This window comes from Callorhinchus milii, unplaced genomic scaffold (genome assembly GCF_018977255.1).
Source record: "Callorhinchus milii isolate IMCB2004 unplaced genomic scaffold, IMCB_Cmil_1.0 Scaffold20, whole genome shotgun sequence".
NCBI lineage: Eukaryota > Metazoa > Chordata > Chondrichthyes > Chimaeriformes > Callorhinchidae > Callorhinchus > Callorhinchus milii.
The window spans coordinates 8,721,236-8,742,094 of NW_024704761.1; the positions used below are offsets into that span (position 1 = coordinate 8,721,236).

General features: G+C 40.2%; 1 protein-coding gene across 1 annotated transcript in view; it reads right to left on the reverse strand.

Moving 5' to 3' along the window:
* Positions 1 to 20,859, reverse strand: part of LOC103175452 (alpha-1,6-mannosylglycoprotein 6-beta-N-acetylglucosaminyltransferase B) — a 231,129-nt gene that overhangs the window by 106,587 nt on the left and 103,683 nt on the right. The gene's annotated exons all lie outside the window — the stretch shown is intronic.

Below are 20,859 nucleotides of genomic sequence, written 5' to 3' on the forward strand. Positions count from 1 at the left end.
TGTATGTGTCAGACACCTGGTTGACCGCAACAAAAAAAGTTCAAATGGATTTGAAATGGACAATCTATTTTCTCTCAATGGAGAAATAGTTTTGCTGTTTCTTCCCTATTTATTGTTGTCTTTGCTCCTTCTTCATTCCAGGTCCTGTTGTGGCTGTGCATTTAATCAGTCCTCTGATACAGACAGCCAACAGGAGGCACTGTAGCCAGTCGCCAATACTGATGCTTTCCAATTTCCTCAGCGTGATTGATTTTTTCCCTCCTGCCCCACATCACCGCTGAGAATCGGAAAGGACTAATTCAGACAGGGAATCTGTCTCTCTGTACTGTGGATAAACTTGCTGCACCACTTCACTAAAGTGCATTCGAATCGCTGTCGGTTTGAGGTCAACAGTTCATTTCACAGCCTGGAAAATGCAGGTCAGTATTTGGAAGAAACAAAATGTAAAAGGTGGGTGGGGGGGAAACATTCCCATTAATTTTGCACAGACTCCAGACTGCATGAGGTCAATGGCTAATGGAGTTTGGTCCAGTGCCTGCTGAGATGGCACAGAGCTGTCAATTAGCGGGCAGTGGGGGAAAAGCTTTATTCTCAAAGGAGATGGCTCTTCAGGCAATGATCTTTAGATTTTCATTTGAAAATGTCTAATATGATATGCTTCATCCTCCCATTAGCAAATAGAACTGGAGCAATATGGTCTCGTTTTTTTTTAATGAAAAAAAGATTCATCCCATTCATCTGAAAACTAGTTTACCGTTTCCGAATTCTGTTAATTGCCCCCAAGGAGTGGCCGCATGGATTAAATCTGTTGTATCAAAAAGCTGAGAGCATTTGTGTTACTTCATTGATCTATCTAAATAGATACACCATTTAGGTGCCAGATCCTCTTCCGAATCTCAGGTTGCTGAAGCTCAGAGAGATCCAAATTAATATTTCTCCCATTTGATACAGCGCCTTTCACATTGGGAGACATCTCAAAACCTTGACAGTATTTACTCTCATTGTGGTGGCTGTGTATTCGTAGACAAACACAGCAGCCAATTTGCACACAGCAATATTCTAACCCTAACCCACCAATAATCATGAAGTGAACGACCAATTCTATTTTGGGGTTTGTTAGCCACAGCACTGGGAGAAACTGCCACTTTTCTTTTCAAACACAGACACAGGATCTTTTACGTCTGCCGGAACAGGCAGATGGGATCTTGTGTTAAGAGTCTCATCTGAAGGACGGCACCTCAAAAAATACAGCACTGCCCCAGGGCTGCAATGAAGTGCCAGCCTATGAACTCAAAGTCATGATAAGGGACTTAAACCTAAAACCTTCTGACTCAGAAAGTGAGAGTGGAAACAGTTGATCAAGGCTGATGGCTTAATAAGGAATTAAGAATCACACAAATAGAGACTTGATCAGATAACCAAAAATTGACTGGAATTCTAACTGGAAGAATCCCATTAATAAACGCTTCTGATATCACATATTTAAAATGATCCAATAGATTTGTGTTCAAGAAAAGCTGGTACATTTCAGTCCTTCACCAGCACATCTTTCTCATGGAATTAGTTTTCTGTTGTAGTGTCTACGTACGTTTGTGGTACAAAGGCACCTAATTTGATTCCTGAAAACAACCAACATGCAGAAAATTCAAAGGGCTTTGTGAATATTGTTCCTAAAGCTTGAATCTACAAAAGGTTATTGATTGCATGGAGCAGGAATCCAGCAATGATTAATCAGGTTATTCTCATCCTGGGACCATTCTTCCCAAATTAACATATTTTCTCCATGAAAGAATTAAAGAAAACATTATTTAACTTTATTGATTTAATTTGTCCCTTAGAGTTTATCATGGATAATGAAACAAGTTGTTTCAAGAACAAATTAGATAAATTTAAGGATATACCATAAAGTGCAGCAACTGCATATTTTGTGGGCACACGTGGCAGCCAATTTCAACACAGCAATGTTCCGCAAACAGCCACGGAGTGATCAATGACCTTGTTTCAACGTCCCATTCGAATGAGGGCACTTCCAACAATACGGTACTTGCCCAGGACTGAATTGGAATGCCAACGACAGAGCTCTGCAATATAAAAGCAAGGCGATGTTGCTCTGATTACACGAGCAGTGGTTAGGTCTCGTTTGGAGTGCTGAGCTCAGTTTTGGGCACTCAACCTCAGGAAGGATGCGCAGCAGAGAGGGAGAGGAAACCTTTTCACAACAACACACTTAAGACTTCAGCTCATTGAATAGTGGCACTTTTATTTTTTTGACAATACTGAGCCTTCGATTCTCTGGACTCAGCCTTGCTTGACTCAAGCCTTTTGAAATTCTTCCCTAAGTAACTGCAGGCTTTGCAAAAACGTTCACCGAAATAGTTTCTCAGCCTAGCATGAAAATCCAGCTCATTGCACACATCTGATTTGTTTCTTAAATAATAACGCTTGCATTTGATATGTCGCCATTCACATCTCAAAGCACTTCACAGGATTTACTGAAAAGTGTAGTAACTGTGTATATTTGGCAGGCAAACATAGCAGCCAATTTGGTAACAGCAAACAGCCATCACCCATTTTATTTGGGGATTGTTAGCCAGGACACCAGGAGAATCGTGACATGGGATCTTTAACATCCACCAGGACAAGCAAACAGGAACTCGGTTTAATGTCTCATTCAAAGGACAGCACCTACACTGCATTGGAGTGTCAGCTTAGACTATGTGATTCAAAGTCCCAACGTGAGGCTTGAACCTACAGCCTTCTAACTCAGAGATAAGAGTGACTACTGAGGCAGGCTGATATCTCAAAGAGCGATATTGGAAATATTTCTGTTTTAATAGGTTTACAATTTATGTTTTTAAAGACTACATATAGCAAGGACAAGTCTTTTTCACAATCTTAGGTTGCTTTATTCCAATCCACCATGAAAACATTTAAAGTAAATCTCCAAACAGAAGCATAACAGCATCAATACTTTACTCTCACCAACCAGATTGTTTTCTACATTCTGTCAAACACTGATTGATCCCCAGCGGGTTGTGAAATTGATGGAATTTCCTGTAAATCCAACAGTGATCTGCTTTAATTAAAATGCTAATTAGATCAAAGAAAAGCCTTACTGCACGGTTCAAGAAGTAAAACCAAAACGCATTTGCACAGTAAACGAAGCATTAGTGGCCTGGGCTTCAGGAAATCCAGTTTCCTCACATCAAATGCTAAAATGTAGCAATCAAATGGAAAATTCTATATTGATATTCATTTGAGAGAATATTGGCGTTGCAATGTGTTTTCTTAATGTATAGTGGAGCATGTCCAAATCTGTACCTTAGGAAATACAGTAAGTAAGAAACTAATCAAGCATTTCACAGCATGCCTCCAATCCCCAACGCACTTTAAACCAGATTAAAAGATATAACTGACAACTACATAGCCAAGTGCAGCATATTAATTCAGACACTGTTATGCACTTTCTCAAGAAGGTCTTACTATATATTACCCTACAGGATCAACCACTAGAAGTTAATCTCAGTGGTTTACCATCTTTACTTTCATATCCAATAGATTCAAAAGCAAAAGTATCGCTAATCCATTAACTAGCTGGACTGAAGCCACTCAGAAACCAGACTCGAATTTGAAATCAGTTCACATCAAATGCCTTCCCTGGGTTTTGCATGTAAAGTTTAATGGAAAAGAAAATCACTGTGAAACGTCCAGTTATCTATTTCTTTGCTGTTGTTGAGAAACGAGATGAAATAGTCTAGTGGTTATCTCGGCATGAATAGGGTTCAGCAAAATAATTCATTCTACGTGCCTCTTCAATTAGATGGGAAATAAAACGAGAGCTGTGTGATTTCAACTGGCTTTGCAGCTGCATCAATGGGGTATAAATTGAGGATTTGGCCAGCAGTGAAATGAACGAATGGAGATGGTATGACAGTGACAATAATATTGTTTTGCAATGGTTCTATTGTTGAAGGTAATATCTCGAACTCTGCAAACAAGTGTATTTCCTAATCCAAGAAATACTTTCTACAAATACTCAATACTCTGCCTGCAAAGTATATTAGAAAGACGAATCACATTTTCCACGGAGTGATGAGTGGAATGTGCGTGTTATTATGCTGCATGCAGGCATTTCAAACTATCACACAGTAATGTATCTGCATTGGCATAGAAAGACTGAACAACACAGTTGATACGAACAGATGTATTAAAGCAAGAATCCAGTGCTTCAAAATAACGGGAATAAAACACAGAACAAGTGAAGGAAAAATGAGCACTAGATTTGTGCATATAATTAGTTGGAATATTACACTTTCACTCAGTGAAATTTCACCTATGTGCATTTCGTGGAGTCCTGTAGCTCAGTAGTTAGAGCACTCGCTTTGCAAGCGAGAGACCTGAGTTCAATTCCAGGTAGAGGGCGAAACCTTGGGCAAGTTTCCTTACTCCACACACAGCCTAATAATAATCCCTCCAAAACCAAAAACAATAATAAATTGGTCATTTTCAATCTACGACTGTTTGTGGGACATTGCTGTGGGCAATTGGCTGCCGCGTTCGCCCACAAATATACAGTCAATTCACTTTACAGTGTGTTCTGTGAAGCGCTTTGGGACGTCCTCCCGACGTGAAAAGCGCTATACCAAATGCAAGGATTATTATTTTTATTTCAATACAATATGCAACGGATGAAAGCAAGTTGCCACTTTGCATGGCACAATGCATTTTAATGCCTTTCAGAAAACAATAAATAATAATAATCCTTGCATTTGATGATTTGAGACGTCTCAAAGCACTTCACAGAATATACTGACTGTATATTTGTGGGCGAAACACAGCAGCCAATTTCACACAGCAGTGTCCCACAAACAGTCGTACATTAAGTGAACATATTTCTTTGGAGGGATTATTGCCACTCAATTATTATTATAAACTAATTCATTTTAAATTCTAAAACAGAGACACTCATCAGAGAAATTCAGCCATTAATCTAACAAGCTTCTCCACTGCTGTACTGGCAGCATCAGGAATTGTAGTGAGTTCAGTTTTTATATATATATATACTGTCATCAACAATGCCCCAGGGCTTTGGGACACTACCCTGGGTGAGGGGCGCTATATAAATACAAGTTGTTGTTGTTGTGGTCGGAGTACTGTAGAGCAGCCTGTCACAGATATGAAAGCACTGAGACAGTCACAGAGCATTGATTTGTTTTCCAATTTTAAAGTATTTTACAATGTTTCTACCTACAGTTTACAATGTTCCCACGAAATATGCGCTTAATATTTTACGACTGATGGTATCTTTTCTAACACCCTCCCCATAATGGAGGAGCAGCCATTAACGCTGCACTTTACACTCGAGGATCATCGATGCTGAGAGGATCAGAATATGACATTTATAAAATGGTACCATATCTTTTTAATGTGTTCTGCTACAAATCTGCAGGCCTGGATTCGAACACTTAGTCTTTCCCTTAAATATTCACGTTTTGGCTTTCCCACTCTCATCCAGGCAATTAGGTGTAGCAACAAGTATACATCAGTAACCGATCTAGAGACGTGTTGTGTCAGTGAGGAATGGTGAGCAGTCAAGAGTGAAATAAGACCAGGAGAATCAGGCAGTAGAAAAAAAACTAAACAAATCGTATCTGCTAGATACAATAAAAGAAACACGAGAGTCAAATTTTGAAGTACGTATTTATTCCTATGTGAAGACCCCATTAAACACACTAGGAGTAGAAAGAAAAAGTAATTAATTGCGATCTATTTCTGCCTCTATCCCCTGGGATGCATATCTTCAGCCTTGATAGCAATTCATGATGACCTTCCATATTGCAAACCCATGCCATAAATTTTCTGGTCTTATTGTGCCTACATTAATAAGGAAAGATACTGGGAAATGCCTGGAGGCATATTGTGCACTGAAACCTGAATTAAAATTCTCACCTTTCATATAATACAAAGCGAGCCGATTGCATTTCATCCAGCAGCGCAATTGGCTATCAACAAAGCAACTGTATAAGATTAATAAGCCTAGCAATGCTTCGAAAAAAAAAGGAAGCCTCCAGTAGTTTTGATCAGTGACTGCGAAAGCTGAGAGTTTTTTTTCCTTTTCTCTCGCTGTTTACATATTTTAATCAGCTGCTTTGCAATTGTAGTTGCTTCTCGTCACATCAAGTTTGATTAAACGTTTTGGATTAATGTGGTAACAAAGCCATCCGGCTCATTAAAATTATTTTCTCTCCAAATGTTATTAATTTCGTTTTCATTGCCAAGGCATATTCCATGCACATTATTCCCATTTAGCTGTGATTTTGTTTGTCACCAGGCTTTATAATTAGAGATACTGTATGTATAAAAACAGAAAAACTACATTCAGTAAGATCAGGGCTGTAGATTACTGTACAAAGAGCCAAGAAAAATCCCCTTGAATGAATTCTGTTGACAGCTGATTCAAGAAGGGGAACATTGAGAAAGTCGTGCCTGTATATCAGAAACTGCTGATTATGCAGAAATTGAATCAAGATTTTGCGGTTTGTGAAACAACCCATTTAAGAACGTTCATTAAAGTGGGTTGTTACAGAGTGGGATGCCATTTTTCACATGAAAAATTACTGAGAGTTTCAGTAGCGGTCTTAAATCTGGGCTCTTTTAAAAACTCTCTTTGTTCTCCTGATCCATCTATGTTGTATGACTTTGACTCAATGACATGATAAGGCTCTGTCAAATACAAGGCGCTATATCAAATTCAAGGATTATTATTATTATTATTATGCCTTCTACGGTTCCTCTGTGGGTACCCAACGTGGGACATTGGAATCAGTTTGACTGGTTGACAGCACCCTCGCCTCAAGGTTAGGAGGTTATGAGTTTCAAGCTCTGCATTGGAACTTTGAACTCATGGTCTAGGCTGATATTTCTGCATGCATCTGACACCTGCCTGAGCAAAATAAACATTGCAGTTCTATAACATTGTTGGAGGTTCTGTCTTTTCCATGAGATATTAAACCAAAGTCCTCTCTGTTTTGAGGTGCACGTTAAATATTCCATGATGTTATTTGAAATGAGAAGGGAATTTCTCTTGGTGTCCCAATTTCAGGTGAATCTGCCTGCCTTTAGAATGTTTTCAACCTTGATAATAATAATAAATAATAATAATCCTTACATTTGATATAGCGCCTTATCACGACTTCGAGACGTCCCAAAACACTTCACAGAATATACTGTAAAGTGAATTGACTGTATATTTTGTGGGCGAAACGCGGCAGCCAATTGCGCACAGCAGTGTCCCACAAACTGTTGTGGATTGAGTGACCAATATTTTTTAAATTATTTTTTATATTATTATGGATCAAAAAGAAAATGAATTTTCATAGAAAATACTATAGCATGATCAAAACATAAACCAATTCTCCTGGTAAAATTCTAAACATAGAAACTATGCGGAAATCATCAGCTAGTTTTACACACAACTTTCTATCTATCTACTTGCAATCTGTTCATCTGAAATGCAATAAATTCAGGAATGTTTGTATCGTATAATTCTATTCAAAAGTAATTCTGTAGCATTCTTACATTAAACGGTTTAACACTCCCTCAATGGCAGTGCACACTTGCACAAACAACAACAAAAACAAGGGAAATATTGCATTTATATAGCAACCCTCACGCAGGGTAGTGTCTCAGAGCGCTTAGAAGCCGACGAAAAAGACAGTTGCATTGCATTTTCCGAAAACGAATGCGTCTCACATGTAACTGAATATATATTTTCTTTTAAGACCATTAGCCAAAGGTATTAATGGAAAAAGCCTCATTGTCGAGCAGCTCTACTTCATTCTGAATCCTGTGCCAGATTTCATTTGGAAGAATCAGTTGCTCCGCCACAGTATCTGACACTATTGGCAGAAAGAAGTCAGTAAGGCTCATCCAGTTTGTACTCACCATCTGTGTTACTACTGAATTGGCTGAGCTGGGTGACAGGATGTGTGACTGCCAATTACCAGGACTCCCCAGGGACTCTGCAACTGAGCAATTGTTTGTCAGAAAACAAAATGTCAGTCAGCACTCAGGATATCTATTTGGGGGTGATAGAATGTAGACAGTTTTTTGGCTTGAGCCCACCAAAGCACATTAAAATCCATAATTGATCTTCAAAGCTTCTTAAAAACCACTGCTATTGATGTGAAAATCTCCTCTAAATACATTAAATGTATTTATACAGCAATGAACGCCACTGAAATATTTGAACTGGACGTTTTGGGGTTCAAATTTCAGTGGCTCCACTCAGAGTTTCAATCTCTGAGGTAATTCAAATAAGGAACAGGTCCAAAAATATTTCCCTGGCTGCTGCAGTAACCAAGACATTGCTAATGGCTGATCAGGTTGTCTGAGTCTTGGAAAAACACATCCTCAACTCTACAAGACAAAGCCTTAACATTTGCCCAGTTCTCTCTGGATAAGTTCCTTCTAATCTGCCCAGCTCCCTTTTTTAATTGAGATATTTGCTTTTACATTCAGTCGCATCCCACACTACTTGCCCTACAAGGGAGAAACAGAATGGATAGTTCCTGGAAAGGTTTACTCCTCCGGAAATTAAATCACTCCAAGGTTCACCCGCAAGCCGTCCAATTAATTAGCTCTGTGGCTACCTGGATTCAATTAATTAACTATGTGTCCTTAATCAGACACCACATGAGCCCCCAATCAGGCCAGGGTTTTCTCCAGAAAATATATGTTGCACAGGCAACTATTAAGACCATTTTGGCTTCCCTCAGCAGACACTCCATTTGTCCTAGCTGAATGTCTTTCTGTATTGATGTATTGTGGAACTGGTTGGAATCTCCGAGCTTTCCTGTGCCCTTGCTCCTACGAACGGCTCTGCTTTTAATACGACTTCCACCCAAAATTCTGCAGGCAGCATTTATTTTTTTAACTTGCAAGAAACATTTTAATTCCTGACATCGTCTCCAGAAATCAGTAAATCTTACAGCACTTACAACCCAATATTCGAACGATCTCAAGGGATATTATTTAAAAGACTCTAAGATAACTATTAAAGGGTATTTTTAACTCTGATTCTTTCCCCATAAAAAAAGTCTCTCAGTCTCTGCTGGCAAAGATTATGATCTTTATTTTTCACTTATCTTTGCTATCAGTCATTCCTGCCAGAATTGAACACATTGGGTCTGTGCAGAATTACTATTTTCCGCAGATGGTCTTCTGAAAGGAGAAGTAATTTTCACCTCATATTTTATAATTGGAAAAGGTAGAACCTTTGAAGTCAGAGCAAAATTCCTCAGCTTTGTTGCATTGTCTGATGAAAATATGGTAAAGTGTATAGAAAACATTTTGTGATGTGATAGGCATTTTGTGATAAAACAAATCTTATCCATTTTTTCTGAATGTTTTGCAGACTTGTTGGTTATGGATCAGTAAAACTACAGAGGGAGAGAGGAGTTTCTCCAGGTGCCCTCGCCAACAATCCCCCAGATAAAATTGCACTCAGGCCTCTTTGTGGAACTGTGCTGTGTGTAAATTGAATGTTCCCGTACAAATTCACAGTCACTGCACTTTACAGGAAATTCTGTGAAGCGCTTTGAGACTGTGATTTTAGCAGGTGAATTGATATCTTCTATTAAACTACTATGTAATTTTTTTTTGGTCAGCCGGTCTGACGCATACAGAAACCCATCACCAGGCTTAAGAGTGTCCAAACCAAGCTGAGATTTCCATGCATCCCACCTACACGTGGAAATCCCAGAGAGGGATTGTTGTAATGGGAATCACACTCTCTCCCCAGAGGGACGCATTTTTATTACTTATTACATGGTAAAGGCCTCCATTCAGAGAATGAACTACAACTCAATGGTTATAACTACTAGCAGTCAAAGTGAACTTTCCAACATATTTCATTGTCAGATTAATGGCTTTGGGTGGATCCTGTAGTGTTCTTGTGGAAATTCTTTGATGCATTCGTTAATCCCAACCGTACGAGCAAAACAATCTACACCACCCAGCACGTTGCTGCATCTAAAACACAATTATCTTGATGAAAAATTGTTTCCATTTCAAGAGGCAGAAGACCTGAAAAAAAATGCACGTTGTTTCATCATTATGACATGCTGCAGCTTTGATGTAAAATGTGCTTTGGCAGAATTGATATCAGAGGGTTGTGCATTTGACAAGTAAAAGACGGTTTATGAATAGAGAAGGCTTGACGGTTGCATAACTTGCACTTGTATTACGAATATTCTTTCGCTAGTTTGCCTTTGGAAGTCAAAGGGCCAGCATTCATTTATAGCCTCTGGGTTTGGTGGATGAATGATGCATTATCCGCGGTGTGATACTTATGTTATCCATGGATAGTGCTCTGGATACTTATGCAGTAACATCCAATTGATAAGCCATTAAACAGCACCATTAAACTGCTGGTCAAATGGCTCACACATCAGCAAAAGAACAGAATACATGTACTTGGCAAAACGTTTTGGGATCATGTGAGCTAAGTTCTATACAAACGTTAACAAAATCCAAAGGAGTTTTCAGAAAGTTCAATAATCCTTTCTCAGTGAGCTCTGACAAATAATTATACAATCACCACAGACGAGAGAGGGGATATTTTTCATGTAGCTATTTTAGAGTAGAAGTCCAAGGATTTCAAAATGAAGTGTCACTCAGAGCACCAGAGCACATAAATTCAGCCCGAACACAGTGTTCAATCTTATCTTAATATTTATTCTGTCACTGCCCAAATACAGAAATTGAAGCTTCATGAACACAGTGTTAAATCAGCATTGTAAAAACTTGCTGAGAAAACAGCACAAAGCTTTTCCAAGGTGTTGCCAATATCTTGAATACTTCACCTTGTCTGTAATCTTCCCAGATGGACATTGATGGGCAGCAGTTCAGATTTATTCAGTTATGGACGATTCTGAATCGATAAAGTTATGGTGCTTGAACACCAGAAGTATAATTTTATTGACTTCAAATTCTAACTCAAATGCTCAGTTGTTTGAACTTGTGCATTTTAGTTAACTTTTGAGACGTCTTGAAGACGTGATATCAATTGGAAGGATTATTATTATTTTTGTTAACTTAAGGTTCCCTGCACGGGCTTGAGAAAAGTACTAACAATAACTTTCGTTTATATAGTGCCCTTCAAAGTAAGATAGAGTCTCCGAGTGAGTCACAATCACGTGGTCAGCTGGTATCGACAGTGAGAGGACATAACGTTGATTGATATGAACTGATGCAATTGATTTTTTAATGTAAATGTGAGCTTTATTCACTAAGTGCAAATAATTAGAATGCTCTACATTGGAACGGGAGTGGACCTTTCAGCTGACCTGACCCACTCCGCACTTTATTAGATCAAGCGACAGCTGATCACATTCTAATGATGCGCATTCATACACCACAATGTTATTTAAAAGACAGAATGGAGAATATAAAAACAAGGGGAGAATATTTTCGCTTGTGACTGATCCGCTACAACTCCAACACAGATTACAAAATACATAAATATGTGTTTAATATAGTCACAATTTGTGAGTATGATACTGACGTGAGCTCAGGGAGAGCAGGCAGACAGTCGGTTCAGATTCAACTACCTCACACAGAGAGGTAAATATTCATAAAGCAGCCAGACAGGTGGCAAAGGCAGATTGTGTCAGCAAATTCGTGAGGGAATTAACTAGTTTTTTGGCAAAAAAATAGATTTGAGGGGTACGAGAGAGAAAAGAGTGAACGTTTTTTATTTTATTTTAGAAGAGGCCAGATGGGCTGTGATGCCTAAAATTCTCAGAATCTGCTTTTGGATTCTCTTTTGGCACACACATTAAAAAGTAAAAAGAACTAATTCATAAAATCTTTATAGAAATATCATCCCCCTCCCTTCCCCGCCACAAACATGTTTTTCTAATGATACGTGACACACGGTACAGAGAAGTTGCTGGCAAAGGAACAAAATGGAACACGGAACAATCTACACGGCACACATTAACATGCACGCCGAAAGCGAAAAAATCCTTACAAGTCTAAGAGAACACGCAAGATTAAATAATCTGGCTGTTTAAGCGGACACAGGCTCAGTTATTCAGCGGTGACTTGAGGAGGAGGAAGGTTGTGAGAGCAGAATGGACTTGTAAGATGCCCGCTTGATATCACAGCCACACTCAGGGTCAGTTCCTGGCTAGGCTGGTAGGTGGGTCATCTCACTTCAGTGGGGGGTGAGGGCCAGTAAAATGGGTAGTTGGCTGTCTTGTCCCTGTCAGGTAACCACAGAGCGTTGTTGACAATGGCCCTCACAGCCATTCTGTGGCCTTGCCGGGCCCCGTCCTTCCGTCCCCTGAAGGAGGTTGCCTGAGGGGAAAGAGAAAAAGGCCCAAAGGGGAAATAAAGAGGAAAAAGCAAATCAAAAGTTGTTTCTGAGAACTGAGTGCAGATTTCTGCCTGTTATAAAAAAAAGCACAGTTTGGAGCCTACACCATTACTGCTCTAAACTGACCTTAGAATCCACCTTTGGCAGCTACCATTAGTAGCTTTCATTTGTGATTTCATTTGTGTTTGTTTTTTTAAAAAAGGAACAGAACGACTTCAACGTGTGGCAGTTTTTTGGACTGATATCAATGTAAATGGTATGAAGAGTATGTGACCATGTTTCTTTTGGTGAGCCAGGTGTTTTGAAACCTATTCCCATGCTTAAGAGTATCCAAACCAGCCAGCCTGAGCATTTTTACGTAACTCTCAGGCTGCTTCAGATACTCTTAATAATCCTTGCATTTGATATATTTCTTATCAAGTCTATGAGACTCTCAAAGCTTTCACAGAATATATCATAAAGGGAATTGACTGTGTATTTTGTGGGCTCAAGGTGGTAGTGACCCACAAGAAATTATTATTATTTAAAATTTATTTATTGTTTTGAAGGGATTATTACCGTCGGAAACATGATCCACCAATCGACTAACAACCAGGTTCCTACTTACTGACAGGTAAACAGAGGCGTGTGTGTGGAATAAGGAAATTTGCCCAACATTTCGCCCAACCCGGGAATCAAACCCAGGTCCTCTTGCCTGCGAGATGAGCACTCTAACCACTGAGTAATGTACCATTTACATTGAGCTACAGGACTCCACTTTGGATACTCTTGAGCATGTTGATGGGTTTCCTCTGACGTGGAAATTTCCTTTAATCTGGAGGTGGACTCCATGTGACAGTTTAAAACTTTTACATTTCTTTTGTCTATCTTATTGCACTTTCTCCAGCAGTATTTATCCTTGAAACAAGAGCAAAGATGCAGATTCAATGGTCGTTCACTGCGTTGTAAATTTCTTTGATTCAAAACCAAGGTCGCCCATTGGAAAATGTAAACTGTGAAGAACAAAACTGCATTCCCCACCTTTGTGGGTCCTTTACAGTAACAATATGTGCTCCCTTATTAAGCATCTATGGCATTCCTTTATTCTAAATTACACGATTGTCTTTGTTAATTCTCAATAGGCCCATCTTTGCTTTATGTGCTTAAAAGTCTATGCTATTACATTATTACTCAAATTGATGAATAGATAACACTGTATATTGTAAAGCGTAAAGTAAGAATCAAAACGTTACTGGAATATAAATTTGCAAAAGGAACTTTTATATATATATATAGAGTCAGGATTTTAAACCTTTGAACATTCCACTTTTAATCAGACATTTATTTCCTGGCGGAGTGATGACATGTAAATCGGGTATTTTCACATCTCACTTCAAAAGAAATATCAAGTATCAATAGATCTACCACATTATGCATATCCACCATCCAACTACAGACCTGTTCTCCAATTATACACAGTAGCACAGGTCAACCAACTCTTCTCTTTTGAGGTTTGTGTAGAGGAAGATTTCTTGACGCACAGTAAAAGAAACCTTACTCTAAACCTGTGCATCGCTATCACTGACCTAACTGTGCTAGGGGTTACCAAGTGGGTGGCTAAAATGAAAAAGTATTTCATTCCCCAGCACTAATATTTCTTACCGAGATGATTCTTTCTTGAAATTTAAATTGAAATCCACTTGGGAGAATTTGAATGGCAAGGTTTGAAGGTCAGGCCCAGTCAAAGAAAATGCCGCAGATTTAATTATGAACCATATCGCAATTATCCTGTAATAGTAATGCTCCGTTGTGGGTTATGAGGCACCTCGGAATGCATCAGAAAAGAGTTGGCTTTAACAGCTTTGACAGCTGCTTGCTAGGATTGGAATAATAACAACAATAATTTGTCTTTATTTAGCATTCCTTTTTTTAGAGTAATGTCTGAGAGCACTTTAGAAGGTTGGGGTGGACACCGAGCAAGGGAGAAGTGGGAGGAGGAGGTAGCCATGGACGCACATGAAGAGGTAGAATTTTAGGTAGGACTTAAAGACAGAAAGAGGAGGTGAGACGAAGTGGAAGAGAGAGGGAGTTCCAGAGAGGTTAGTGGCATAGGACCCGAAGGCTGAGCCACCAGTGGTGGCGTGGAAATGGCAGAGGATATAGTATAATATAATAATAATCCTTGCATTTGAAATAGCACCTTATCATGTCTTCAAGACGTCTCAAAGCACTTCACAGAATATACTGTAAAGTGAATTGACTATATTTTTTGGGTGAAAGGCGGCAGCCAATGGCACACAGTAGTGTCCTACAAACAGTCATAGATTGAAGTGACCAATTTTTTTTAAAAAAAAGAATTATTACCTCCAAAAAGTTATCCGCTAATTGACTAACAACTGGGTTCCTATTTACTGCTTCAGAGGTATATGGAGTAAGGAAAGTTGCCCAACATTTCACTTTGCTGGGAATGGAACCCAGGTCTCTCTCTTGCGAGTCGAGTGCTCTAACCACTGAGCTATAGGCCACCACAATATAATATAATAATAATCCTTGCATTGGATATCGCGCCTTATCATGACTTCAAGACGTCTCAAAGCGCTTCACAGAATATACTGTGAAGTGTAGTGACAGTGTATGTAGGATGTGCAGCAAGCCTGTGTTAGCTGAGTGGAGGGTAGAGGATTAGGGAGAGTTGTAACTGGCATATTGGCAGAGTGACAATCCCATAACAGTTTCCAGCTCTAACCATTTACTTGTTTACTCTAGTTTTAATTGAACATTTCTAATGCAATGAAAAATGTTTGTCTTTCATCTACTCTGATTCGTAAAATAACTTCAAAATGTTTTAATTACGAAATGTTTGATCAATGCTTTCGCATTTAGGGCAAAATACTGCAAAACAAAACCGCTCTACCCTCCCGTCACATCTTTCTGCTCCTCAAGATGCAATGAATAAGGTTGAAAAACACTTAATACATCAGATTTACATCCCTCAGATGAACATTCTTCTAATGCTCTCACTTCACTGTCACCCATCAGAATAGCAGAAAAAGTAGAATTAAATCCTTTTTGTTGTGCAACCTCTCCAATTTGTGACAGTGAAGTTGAATCTCTTTGCTTTCTGTTTATGCAAAACTGAACGAAGCCTAACCTTTCAGCGATACGGCTGAGATGTATCCCCAATGGAGTACAATAACTCTCAGGGAACACGTAATGCTAAATTTTAACATGACATTTCTTGGTGTATATAAGATCTAAAACAGGAAAGGCTTCTGCTGCGGGAACTCATTACATTGCTCAGTGTTCATGGGTTCGGTCACTGTGTTCATATTCAATGAAAAATCAACAAGAAGAGGTAGGTGACTTGTTAAGCTAATCATCAAACAATCGCTGGCAGAGACAAAGCACCAGGGGACTAGGTGAGGACTGTAATGTCAAATTGGGCTGCATTGGCTATATACTGTGCACATCCCATATGGCTGCAGAAATATGCTGTGTAATCAAGCACCAGCATTCTCTCAAGTGTCAGAACTAATGCACAGTTAACAGGAAGTGCATTCCGATGCAGGAAACTCAGATTATTCCAGGCAGAGGGCGAAACCTTGGGCAAGTTTCCTTACTCCACACAGAGCCTAATAATAATCCCTCCAAAACAAAACAATAATTAAATTGGTCATTTTCAATCTACGACTGTTTGTGGGACATTGCTGAGCGCAATTGGCTGCCGCGTTCGCCCACAAATATACAGTCAATTCACTTTACAGTGTGTTCTGTGAAGCGCTTTGGGACGTCCTCCCGACGTGAAAAGCGCTATATCAAATGCAAGGATTATTATTATTATTATTATAATGGTCCAATAATCATATTGAATATCCCAATAATATTTTAAAGGCTTTGAAGAGCTGAAAGGTCATCCGTGCTGACATGAACATAGGGTTAATTTACTCAAGCACACAATCATCAGTGGAGGTAAAGTCTCCATGATTAAAGGCCTCAGGTGGGTGAAGGAAGAATAGAGAGTTATAGCATCCACGGGACTCTCACTCTCTCTGCACAGAGTCCAGCTAGACGGATTGGCTAAAACCAATAAAAGTAATGCGTCTCAATGATCCCTTCCTCCAGGCTCAGGAAACACAGCCACTACCTGTTGGTCATTTGTTTTTATGGCATTCTGCATCTACTCCTATTATTTCCAATACAGTTCCTAAACAGATGGTACACAAGTTAGTCTTTGAAGGACTTCACAAGATCACAAGATTGGTTTGGGTGAAGAAAGCCATTCAGCTCATTTGATCTCATCCCTCCAAATTACTCACTCTACCATCTTCTTATCATAGATAATCGTCATGACGTCAAGAATCTTTTTTTGGAGTCTGTGCCACACGTCACGAGTCAACAGCACACAGGCCAAATATATTGCGGTTGCGTAAGGCGTTTTCGACTCTCTGTTCAATGCCATTGGCTTCACATCGCGTCTCGTTTTGCACCAGGTCCATTAAAGAACTCACTCCTGATTTCAGAGTGAGTGCAGCGTGGGCAACGTTAGAAATGTGCAGGACATTAACATCGAGGGTTAGTTTTTAATCTTGTGATAGTGTCAGTCACAGGTTCAGCTCTTCAATAACATAAAACCACAGTGTGTTGAAAGCTCTCAGGCCATCTATCACCCAAGTTTTCAATGGACCAAAGGACAAAGCAATACTCACACAATTAAAATCATTCACATTCACAGATATTAAGAGCTGTCAATGATCCAAGGAGGACAAGCCCTGCTTGATTTGCAACGCAGCGAGTTTAAATTGCACTGTTCTCGAGACCACTTCCGTCTAGGTAATGTCAGGACCAGGACTCCAATGACATTCACACTCACTCAACCTCAATTTATTCAGCACGTTTAGCAGCAGTATAAATACATGAGTTCAAATCTTTCAGATATCATCCCTGGAGGGTGCCTGCTCTCATTCCACATAGACCTGATCTGACTCATATATTTCTTCTGATCTTTATGCTGGGATAACGTAAAAGGACCTGTGTGTGTGACACAGGTTCTTTGAACTAGGCATAAACTGTGAAATTAGATAACTCTGGGGGTTATTTAGATGCTATCCTCCAGGAATGGGAAGTAGATTGAGTAGAATTTAAAAGATCTAAATATACCAACCCTAACCTCACAGTTAGTGTGTGAACATCTGGTCATTTTGTTAGGAGGTGTCATAGGAGGTATCCAATCTAATACTTGCAACCCAAAATCTAATTCAATCATATAGGATAGTTTGCAAGCTGCAAGTATCTTCAATACTGGAGTTCTAAAGGTAAAGATTTAATAAAATAACAATCCTTCCATTGGTACAGTGTTGGGAGGACGTTTCAAAGTGCTTCACGGGAATTACTGTAAAGTGTAGCGAATGTATTTTTAGGTGAACACATGGTTTCTTTACCTCTTCAACCTCCTGTGACATTTATTTCCACAATTATAACCTTGTCCTGCATATTCTATTATTCTTTGAAAGGTTTGGATTCATTAGTGTTAGCGGAAACTCTACACACTATAACTGAAAGATACTATTCATAACTTATTTATAATTTACTACTTTTTGGGGGTTACCAGGTTTGTGACACATGTGGAAACTTATCACCACGGTCAAGAGTATCCAAACTAGACTGAGAGTTCCACGTCTGAATGCCACCTATAAACAGAAATATTACAATGTCTGTATTGGAATGCGTGTTCTTTTCCCAAAAGCGATGCATCCTGCTTACTTAACCGTGAGAAGTGTTGGGCACAGGTTGGCGAGAGCCAAGGCTTGGGAACCCCAAAGTGTGTGTTGGGTACTGCTGGAGGTCAACCAACTAAAACCACATTGCTTGCCATTGAGCGCACTGTCTGGCAAGCTCCCACTTCTTCCCAGGAGAGACAACCATTGTGGCTTTAGCTTGCAAGGATAATAGGAACTGAGTGGGAAGAATCCTAGTAACCAGTTTTCCTCTCCACATCCTGCCAACGATTTGCAGGTTTTCTAGTCTGTCATCAGCAGGACCTTGACACACTAAATATCAACATAATGAAGCACAGTAAAAATAACAGGGGAGGTTTGTATATGCAGCCCCTGATAATTATCACAGGTAATAATAAGCACATTGCATGTAGGAATTCTCCTTCCTTTCCAAAGAATTAAAGCTGGGCAATGATTAAATTCTAATATATAATATATTAATAACTCTTGCATTTAATATAGTGCTTTTCACGTCTTCTAGACGTCTTAAAGCACTTCAGAGAATATACTGTTAAGTTAATTGACTGTATATTTTTAGGCGAAATGCGGCAGCCAATTGCGCACAGCAGTGTCCCACAAACAGTCGTGGATTGGCGTGATCAATTTCTTCTTTTTTTTCTTGAGGGAATATTACCAGATGTGTGGAGTAAGGAAACTTGCCCAAGGTTTCGCCCTGCCGGAATCGAACCCAGGTCTCTCGCTTGCGAGGCGAGTGCTCTAACCACTGAGCTACAGGACTCCACTCTAAATTCTATTCAGGGCAAGTGAAAATTAACCACCAGACGTTTTTGTGAATGTGACTGAGTCACCATTCCCAGCTGTGAATGCTCTGCCCACCTTCTCCATCTCCACGGCACAGCAGAAGCGGTAATATTAGTTACAAACATCACTTATTCAATCGAAAATTATAATCCGTGCTATATTATATAAGTTAACAGATGGCTCCAGAGAGAATTCTGTGATTCAAAACCACTCGGCTTCTGAGGTTTGTGATGTCATCAAAATCCCTCATCTGAATTACAGTCTTGAAACACAGGTTCCATTTATCTATGCCTATTACTCACACATTGATAACATGGCATCAATTTGTGATGGATTCCCTTGATTTAATGGCACTTTGCAACTCTGAAGCGGCCTTTAACTGTGCACAGATCTTCATGGGAGGAAGGGGGAAGAGGAACCATAAAGCATGGCACGGGGTAGGAATATTTGAACAAAGCAGCGGAAAACTTCAGTTTGATTCCAAGCACGTCATTGCATTGAGAATGTAGGCAAAACATGAACAAGAGGAGGCCATTCAGCCATCGAGCTTGTTCCACCAGTTTGAAGATCTTGGCATATCCTCAATACAAGTCAAATAAACATAGCTTCTTGACTGCGCTTTCGATCATCTTACCCATCCCCTACCCCCTCAGCTCCCTCCCATGCGGAGCTTGGGCACCCAGCCAGCAACGTCAAGAGCTTTGAGACAACCTCCTGATGTGAAAGATACTATGTTAAGTGTAAAACGTGTTGAGCTGCAAATAATCAGAGGTTCTTTTCAAATAGTAGCATTGTCTGTTTTATCATTCAGGCCCAACAACAACAAATTGCATTTATATAGCATCTTTCACGCCAGGAGGATGACACAAGGTGCTGGATAGTCGAGGGTTTGCAATAAGGAATTAATGGGTTGGGGCGGGGGGGAATGCGGCAATGTGACAATGTAACACACAGAGAAGGTGGCGCACAAACCATTGCATTTAAAAATCTGCCATTTAGGTAAAGCTTCTTGTTTTTTAGTATTATAATATGTTGCAAAGCTGGCTTTACCCACAATGTATTATTCTACAATAGCAACAGCAACTTGCACTTATGTAGCGCCCTCCACCCAGGGTAGTGTCTCAGAGCGCTTAACAGTGGCGGAGCCTAACTCCGAGCCGGGGGGAGGGGGGAGGTGACCGTAAGTACGGTCGAAGAGGAAGGTTTTCAGGTGGGACTTGAAAGAGGAGAGAGAGGGGGCAAGGCGGAGGTATTGAGGGAGAGTGTTCCAGAGTGTTGGTGCATAGTTGCTGAAAGCGCAATCTCTGATGGTGGAGCGGAGGGTGCGAGGGACGAGCAGGAGGCCGGTGCAGGTTGCGCGGAGGCACCGGGTGGTGGATTGAGGAGTGAGGAGGTCGGAGAGGGAGGGAGGGAGATGCCAGGGAATTAATGGATTTGAACACGAGAATGAGAGGATCTTGAAGTTGATCCGTTCGGTGATGGGGAGCCAGTGGAGCCTGGGCCAGAACTGGTGAGATGTGGGTACGGAGTTTGGTCCGGGTCAGTACGTGGGCAGAAGAGTTTTGAATGAGCTGGATCTTGTGAATGGTGGAGCTGGGGAGACTCGTTGGGGTAATCCAAGTGGGAGGTGACAAGCGCATGCATGAGGGTTTTGGCTGCATTTGCGATAAGGTATGGCTGGAGGCGGGCAATGTGGTGGAGGTGGAAGATAGTGGTCCTGGTCAGAGACCGAATGTGAGGGAGGAAGGACAGTTGGGCGTTGAACCAGGTGCCTAGCTTCCGCACTGGTTCAATGAGTCTGAGGGAGAGCCCAGAGAGGTTGAGGAGGTTAGATCCGCAGGAGTAAAGATGTTGATGGGAGCCAAGGAGTATGGCTTCCGTCTTGTCCATATTCAGCTGCAGAAAGTTTACACTCATCCAGGCCTTGATGTCTGCCAGACAAGCGGATAGAACATCGGCAGA